This window comes from Pongo abelii, chromosome 17, assembly GCF_028885655.2.
Source record: "Pongo abelii isolate AG06213 chromosome 17, NHGRI_mPonAbe1-v2.0_pri, whole genome shotgun sequence".
Classification (NCBI taxonomy): domain Eukaryota; kingdom Metazoa; phylum Chordata; class Mammalia; order Primates; family Hominidae; genus Pongo; species Pongo abelii.
Window position 1 is genome coordinate 44649836 of NC_072002.2, and position 8179 is coordinate 44658014.

An 8179-nucleotide genomic window follows, 5' to 3' on the forward strand; every position below is an offset into this window, starting at 1 on the left:
CTCACGCCTGTAATCCCAGTACTTTGGGAGGCCAAGGCAGGAAAGGATTGCTAGAGCCCAGGAGTTTCAAACCAGCCTGGGTAACATGCTGAGACACTATCTCTACAAAAAAAAAAAAAAAAGCTGAGCATGGTGGCACACTGGCATACTCCTGTAGTCCTAGCTATCTGAAAGGCTGAGGTGAGAGGATCACTTGAACCCAGGTGGTCAAGGCTGCGGTGAACCGTGATGGCACTGCTGCACCCCAGCCTGGGTGACAGAGCCAGACTCTGCTTCAAAAAAATAAATGAATAAATGAATAAATAAAAGAAAAGAAAAAAGCCTCTTTACATTTTGTTTCAGTGGCGTTGAGTTCAGTCTCTCCCCTCCAGTTGCGATAGTCTTGACTCCTACTGCAACTATCTTGAATAAAGTCTTTCTCACAGTTTTTAACAGGTGTCCAGCGCAACATTTCTTTGATAAAGCTTTCTAATATTCATTTTGTTCCTGGTGTTCTGAAATTTATTATAATGTGCCCAGGTGTAATCTCCAGGACCTTTCAATAGAAATTTTTATTTCCTCCAATTGTAGGAATTTTGATTTTTAAAGTCATTTATTTGAGAATCTGTTTTCCTCTGTTTTCTGTTGTTGTCTCTTTCTAAAATTTGTATTATTAGCTCTTGAGTCTTCTAGCTCAATCTTTTTTTTTTTTTTTTTGTAGTTTTTGAAGTATTTTCATGGAGTTGGCTTTTAGTTTTACTTTTTGGGAAAGTCCCTCAATTTAAATTTCCAAATCTTTTAATGAATTTATTGAACTTATTGTTGCTATTGTTTTTCTTTTTTCTTTCTTTCTTTTTTTTTTTTTTGGAAAGGGAGTTTCGCTCTGTCACCCAGGCTGAAGTGCAGTAGCACAATCTCAGCTCACTGCAACCTCCGCCTCCCAGATTCATGCTATTCTCGGGTCTCAGCCTCCCGAGTAGCTGGGATTACAGGGGACCTCCACCATGCTAGGCTAAGTTTTGCATTTTTAGTAGAGACGGAGTGTCACTGTGTTGGCCAGCCTGGTCTTGGACTCCTGACTTCAAGTGATCCACCTGCCTTGGCCTCCCAAAGTGCTGAGATTACAGGCGTGAGCTACCCCTCCTGGCTTTTCTTTTAGTTTCCAAGATCACCTTCTTTTTCCTTGATTTTAATGTTTTATACAACATTTTCTTTTCCTTTCTAGGCTGCAATATCTGATTCTCCTATTTGATTAACATTATCATAGTACGTTAATATTGTGTTACCGGTTGTCAACAGTTTTTCTTCTGAATCCTGCATTCTATATTTGATTTTCCCCTACATATTTATTAGTATCTATTTTTCCTAATAGAAGACTTCCTCAAATGTCTGATGGTGATTAACAGTCACTTTTGTTTAAGAGTAAAACAAGTTGATTTGAAGGGCTATATGCATGTGTTGGGGGGCTTATCAATTTTGCTGAACTTAATTGTGTTATAACTAAGTAGAAAATCCAGGAATTTAGCTGGAGGAGGCATTTAGTTCTGGTGGCCAGTCTCCCTAGTAAAAGGGGTAGGGGAAAGCTTTAATTATCTTCCCGGGGAACAATAGAATAACTATGCCTATATGTTACTCTGAGAAAAAAGTTGAAGGGTTGAACAAAGAGTGATGGGCCTAATTTTTAAAATATGTAAACTATTAGTTAATTTTTCTGGTTTTAGTAGTAATGTACCCCTCCATTGCCCTCATCTGCGAATTATGTCTCCTGGTGCTCAGATTTTGTATTTTAATCGCTTTACGTAACTGAATGCAGGTCTGGATGCTCACCACTTGCAGAGTTCAATTAACAAGGGTGAGGTCTGGGAGAAAGAAAGTGAATTTATTAACCAAAACTAGTAAAGGCGAAGCAGCTGATTCCTATCCAAAGTAAGTGGTTGAAGTCCACTTTGTCTTCAGGCTGATGCCATTGCAATAATGGCCAGGTTAATTAGCTGCCTTAAAGTAATCTCTGGAACTTTGCAGCTAGGTCTCTAGACTTGGTCTGTCTGTCTAAAGAGTAGCCCCTGGAACTTCTAAGAGTACCCAGACTAGCATACAGTTAGATAAATGTGAAGGGAGTATACACAGTGAGAAAGGGAGGGATGTAGAGTCTATTTTAAGGCTAAAAGAAAATGCTTCTGCAGTTTGCCTCAAGGTTATATCTTGACACCCAAGAGAAATGAAGAAAAAAAAGTTTAAAATGCATTTTGAAGTTAAGCTGCTCTGTTACATTTAGAATAAACCTCCCAACTTCTGTTAGAATAAAATAGAACAAGTGACCTAGATTTAAGTTGAGAGAAGATATCTTGTTATCTAACGTAAAGCTTTTAACCAGCTACTAGTTAATAACTCAGTTCCCCTCTTTTAGGGGTACGTGTTACCTCAAATTCATGAAACTGCTCATAACTGGCAGAAATGAGGTTGGTTCTCACTGCCTTACTCCTCCACAGGCTTCTGCTACCTTTAGTATGCTAGGCTTCTTTCCACTTGCCTACTTTTTGTTTTCTAGAATATTGACTGCTGTTCCAGATTTTTCCAGCTTCCCCCAAATTCTCTCTCACACAGACACTTCTCCTAATAAAATCTCTACAATGGAATCCCATCTTAGTGTCTGCCTCTTCAAGGAGGAAAAGTAACAATTTTATTGAGATATAATTTATACACCATACAATTCATCCATTTAAAGAGTGCAATTCAGTGGTACTTAGTATATTCACAGTTATGCAATCATCACCATTATCAGTTTTAGAACATCATTATAATCCCAAAGAGAAACCTGATGCAATTTAGCTATCTTCTACCTTCATTCACTCAAGTAGAGGAAACCACTAATCTTTTTCTGTTTCTACAGATTTGCCAATATATAACTGGCTTCTGTTGCTTAAACTAGTTTTCCAAGTTCATCTATGTAGTAGTATGAGTACTCATTTCTTTTTTTTTTTACTGAATAATATTCCATTGTTTGAAATATATCTATTCATCAGTTTATCCATTCATCAGTTGATGGACATCTGGGGTGTTTCTAGCTTTTGGTTATTAGGGTGTACAAGTTTTTGTAGATATATGTTTCATTTCTTTATATAGATATATATGTATGTATTTATATACACACTACACACACACACACACACATAAACACACACCCCTAAGAGTAGAATTGCTGGGTCCAATAGTCCTTGTATGTTTAACTTTTCTCAGTAACTGTCAGACTTTTTTCCAAAGTGATTATACATCACATTACATTTCCACTAGCAGCATGTGGGGATATTGATTCTTCCATATCCGCTCCAACATTATTTATTATCTGTCTTTTTAATTATAGCCATAAAAGTGGGTATAAAGTGCTACCTGATTGTGGTTTTCATTTGCCTTTTGCTAGTACCTAATGATGAGTGTTTTTATATACTTATTAGATATTTGCATATTTTCTTGGAAGAAATGTCACTTAGATCTTTTGGTGATTTTTAAAAATGATTATTTTATTGGGCTTCTGAATTATTGAATTGTGAGAATCCTTCATGTATTTGAGATACAACTCCCTTTTCAAATATATGATTTGCAAAGATATTCTCTTATTGTGTGGGTTTTGGTCACATTCTTCAATGTCCATTGAAACACAATGTTTTAAATTTTGAATACATACCATTTATGTGTTCTGTTTCTTTTGTTGCTTGTTCTTCTGGTATCATACTTAAGAAACTATGGCCACATATAAGGTCATAAGGTTTTGCCCTTCTAAGATGTTTTCTTCTAATAAATTGTATATTTTCACTCTTACATCTAGTTCTCTGAGTCATTTTGTGTTAACTTTTGTATACAGTAGAAGATATGGGTACAACTTCTTTCTTTCGCTGGCAGGTATATAGTTGTCTCAGCATCTTTTATTGAAAAGACTATTCTTTCTTCATCCAAATATATTGGCAATCTTGTTGAAAATCAATTTCCCATAAATGTGAGGGATAGTTTTGAACTCACAATTCTATTCCTTTGATTTGTGTCTACCTTTATGCCAGTGCCATGTTATACTGATTGAACTGGCTTTAAGTTTGAAATCAGGAAGTGTGATTCCTATGACTTTGTTCTTTACAAAATTGTTTTGATTATTCAGTGTCCCATAAGTTTACATTTAAATTTTGGAATCAGCTTGTCATGTCTACAAAGAAGCCAGCTGGGATTTTCAGAATGATTTGTTTGATATATAGAACAATTCAAAGACTATTGTCATATTTACAATATTAAGTCTTTCAGTTCATAGACAGAGAATGGTTTTTTATTTTTTTATATCTTTTCTAATTGCTTTCAACAATGTAATGTTGTTTTCAGAGTATAAGTTTTGTACCTGTCTTGTGAATTTTTTCCTAAGTGTTTATTATTTTTGGTGCAATTGTAAGTGGAAAAGGTTTTTCTTATTTCATTTTTAGATTGCTCATTGAAAACGCATAGGAAAACAATAGATTACTATAAATTAAATTATATCCTTCACTAATTATATCCTTCACTAATTCTGAACTTGTTTATTTTATTTTTTATTTAAAATTTTTTTTTGAGACGGAGTCTTTCTCTGTCACCCAGGCTGGAGTGCAGTGGCGCGATCTCGGCTCACTGCAACCTCTGCCTCCTGGGTTCAAGCAATTCTCCTGTCTCAGTCTCCCAAGTAGCTGGGATTACAGGCATATGCCACCACACCCGGCTATTTTTTTTGTAATTTTAGTTGAAACAGGGTTTCACCACGTTGGCCAGGGTGGTCTCAAACTCCTGATCACATCATCTACCCGTCTTGGCCTCCAAAAGTGTTGAGATTACAGGCATGAGCCACCATACCTAGCCTGAACTTACTAGCTTCAACTTTTTTAGTGGATTCTTTAAGATTTTCCGTACATAAATTCATGTAGTCTGTAAATACAGATATTTTTACTTTTTAATTTCCAGTACTGATAGCTTGTATTTCATTTGCTTGCCTAATTGTTCTGGCTAGAACCCAAATATAGAATAGATGTGGTGAAAATATTCTTTTCTTATTCCTAATCTTAGGGGACATTAGAGTAAAACTAGCCTAATAGAATGAGTTGAGAAGCATTATCTTCTATTTTGTGGAAGACCATATGAAGAATTGCTATTAATTTTTGTTAAATGTTGGTAGAATCCACCAGTGAGATCATGTATGCCTGAGGAGTTTTTGTTTGTTTTTTACTAATTCAATCTCTTTACTGGATTTTCCATTTCTTCTTTAGTCAGTTTTAGTAGTTTTTGTCTTTATAGGAGTTTGTTCATTTTGGCTAAGTTGACTAATAATGTATTGGCACATACTTGTCATAGCATTACTTTATAATATTTTTTAGACATTTTCTGTAGGGCTGGTAGTGAAGTCCTATCTTTCATTTCTAATTTTAGTAATTTGAATCCTTCTTTTTGTATTTTTTTGCTCAATCTAGCTAAAGCTTTGTCAATTTTGTTGATCTTTACACAGAATCTATTTTTGGTTTCATTTATATCTCTAATATTTTTCTATTTTACTAATTTTTGCCATATTTTAAGTTTTTTCTTTGTGTTATATTAGAATTTATTTGATCTGTTTTTTTTCTCGCTGTCTTAAGGTGAAAAGATATTAATTTGAAATGTATATTTTTAATGTAGTTATTTATAGACTTAAATTTTCCTCTAAGCATTGCTCTATTGTTATCTTATAAGTTTTACTATATTGTGCATTTATTCCCTTTTATCTCATTTTTTTTCTAACTACTTGCATATTATTTCCTTTGATCTATTTTTCATTTAGGATTTTTTAACATTTCTACATATTTTTAAGTGTTCCAAAATTATTTCTATTATTGCTTTGCAATTTCATTACATGTTAGTTAGAGAACAGACTATGCGATGTTTACATATTTTAAACTTACTGAGAGACCATGCGATGTTTACATATTTTAAACTTACTGAGACTAATTTTATATAATATAGTATATAGTCAATCTAGGAGAATGTTTCATGTAATCTTGAGATATCTAGTCTGCTGTTGTTAGGTAGACTGTTCTATAGAGACCTGTTGGGTCTAAATTGGTCTATAGTGTTGTCCAAATCTTTTTTTCCTCCTTGTTCTTCTACCTACTCATTCCACAAGTATATGAGGTCTTCAGTCTTATAACTATCATTATTGAATTATACATTTTTCCTCTTATTTCTGCAAGTTTGCTTCATGGATTTGGTCCTTACTTGTTGGATGCATTTGTTTAAGCTTGTCATATTTTCCTGATGGGCTGACACTTTTATTATTATAAAATGTCCCTCTTTACTTCCAGTAACATTCTTTGTTCTAAAGTCTATTTTGTCTGATATGGGTATAACCATTTGAGTCTTATATTTTCTTTTTGTGACAACTTGTTTCTATCCTTTTAATTTTAATCTATTTATATATTTGAATCTAAAATATGTCTCCTGTAGAAAAATATATAACTGGGTTCTGTTTTTATATCCAGTCTGACAATCCATACATTTTTAATGGACTACTTAATCTATTCACACTTATTATTATTATTAACATAGCGGAGTCAGCATCTGCCATATTACATGGGCATTATTTATGTCTCATTTTTATTTGTTCTTCTCTAACTTTTATACTGTTTCTGTTGAATTGTCACTGTTAATATTATTGGTGTTTTTAGTAATGAGTCACTTTTATCTTAAGGCTCTCAAGATTTGTCTTTGGTTTTACACATTTTCACTATGATATGTCTTTGTGTACATCTATTTATGTTATCCAGCTTGGAGTGTGATAAGACTCTTGGCTGTGTAGATTAATGTTTTTTATTATATATGAGAAGTTTTCAGCCATTGTTTTTTCAAAAATCTTTTTGCTTCTTTATCTCTATCCCATCTTTCTGTACTCCAGTTATGCATTTCTTTATGCACTTAAACTTGTCCCACATTTCTCTTAGGCACTATTCATTTTTCTTCATCGTTTTTATTTTCTATTCTTTTGATTGCATGATCTCTATAAATGTTCAATTTACTAATATGTCTTCTTTCAATTCAGCTCCTCTAGTGTATTTTTTATTTCAGTTGTTATACATTTAAACTTCAGAAATTCAATTTGATTCTTTTCAATCACTTCTATTGTTTAATACTTTCCTAATGTGACATTGTCATCATAGTTTTGTCTTTTAGAATATTTTATTTTAGTATTTTGAGCATATCTAGTATTTAGTCACTCTCATAAGCAGCTTCCTTTACCTTTATTTTTTTTCCTTAGGTATAGGTCATATTTTTCTGTTTCTTTGTATTTCTTACAAATTTTTGTTAAAAACTGGAAATTTTAGATAATATAGTGTAGTAACTCCAGGTACTTCCTCCACCCTAAGCTGCTTATTATTATGTGCATGTTTATGTGTTTCGTGAAAGGCTAGATTATTTTAGTTAAGTCTATTTCTCCTCAGTGTGAAGACTGTGACGAATAGGACTCTACTTCTTTCCTTGAAAACACATACAATCAAGCTCCATTAATTGCTGGCCCATTTAATTTTTTTTTTCAAGTGTGCCCTCAGGCACAATTTACTCCACAGCCTGCTCTAATTAAATGTGGGCTCCTTTGTATAGATAGCATTTGAGATTTGAGTTTCAGGTTTGCTTTGACACCAGGAGGGCTCTCTTGAGCTGTCTCTTTCCTGATTCACTTAGGTAAACTAGCTGCCTGTGGTTTGGTATATATCACAATAAAACTACTAGTCTCCTCTCATTTCTTTCCACCAAATTCTCTATTGTTATTGACAGTTGCCTTAATCTTGAACTTACTCCACACTGTATAATGAAGTGAATTTCTTTGAGAAGGGCTTCAGAGATCTTTGTTTTATTATATCTCTTTCCATCTGCACACACGAAGAAATCTGAATCAAGATTCTGCAGCTGGGGCAGAGATAATAGCATGCTTCTCTGTGAGTGACACCCTTGTCATAGCAGTGAGATGGGATCTGTAGCCTCTAGCCTTCTCAACTTGCCTCTCCAAGGATAGAACCTTCACACTACAAACGTGTCAGGATGATGGCAATGAGTCTCTAGTATTAGTGCACTACACCAGAAGTACAGCCCTCACTCCATCAGAGCACAGAGCAATCCAATCCTTAATAAAGAAGTGAGGTAAGGAAGATTAGGCATATGAATCCCAGATTGC